This window comes from Arachis ipaensis, chromosome B09 (assembly GCF_000816755.2).
Source record: "Arachis ipaensis cultivar K30076 chromosome B09, Araip1.1, whole genome shotgun sequence".
Taxonomy (NCBI): domain Eukaryota; kingdom Viridiplantae; phylum Streptophyta; class Magnoliopsida; order Fabales; family Fabaceae; genus Arachis; species Arachis ipaensis.
The window spans coordinates 128,819,203-128,820,113 of NC_029793.2; positions in this window are offsets into that span (position 1 = coordinate 128,819,203).

Sequence of the window (911 nt, forward strand, 5' to 3'; positions counted from 1 at the left end):
CAGCAAGTCAATATGATTTCTCAGAGTCTGAATGGAATGCAAGCTGCATCCAACAGTACTCAAGAGGCATCTTCTGAAGAAGAAGCTTATGATCCTGAGAACCTTGCAATAGTAGAGGTGAATTACTTAGGTGAACCTTATGGAAACACCTATAACTCATCATGGAGAAATCATCCAAATTTCTCATGGAAGGATCAAAAGCCTTAACAAGGCTTTAATAATGGTGGAAGAAATAGGTTTAACAATAGTAAACCTTTTCCATCATCCACTCAGCAACAGACAGAGAACTCTAAACAAAATACCTCTAATTTAGCAAACTTAGTCTCTGATCTATCTAAGGCCACTGTGAGTTTCATGAATGAAACAAGATCCTCCATTAGAAATTTGGAAGCACAATTGGGCCAGCTGAGTAAAAGGATCACTGAAATCCCTCCTAGTACTCTCCCAAGCAATACAGAAGAAAATCCAAAAGGAGAGTGCAAGGCCATTGAATTGATCACCATGGCCGAACCTATAAGGGGAGGAGAGGACGTGAATCCCAAGGAGGAAGACCTCCTAGGACGTCCAATGATCAATAAGGAGCTTCCCTCTGAGGAACCAAAGGAATCTGAGACTCATCTAGAGACCACAAAGATTCCATTGAACCTCCTTATGCCCTTCATAAGCTCTGATGAGTATTCCTCTTCTGAAGAGAATGAGGATGTCACTGAAGAGCAAGCTGCCAAGTTCCTTGATGCAATCATGAAGCTGAATGCCAAATTATTTGGTATTGAGACTTGGGAAGATGAACCTCCCTTGTTCACCAATGAACTAAGTGATCTGGATCAACTGACATTGCCTCAGAAGAAACAGGATCCTGAAAAGTTCATAATACCTTGTACCATAGGCACCATGCTCTTTGAAAAGGCTCT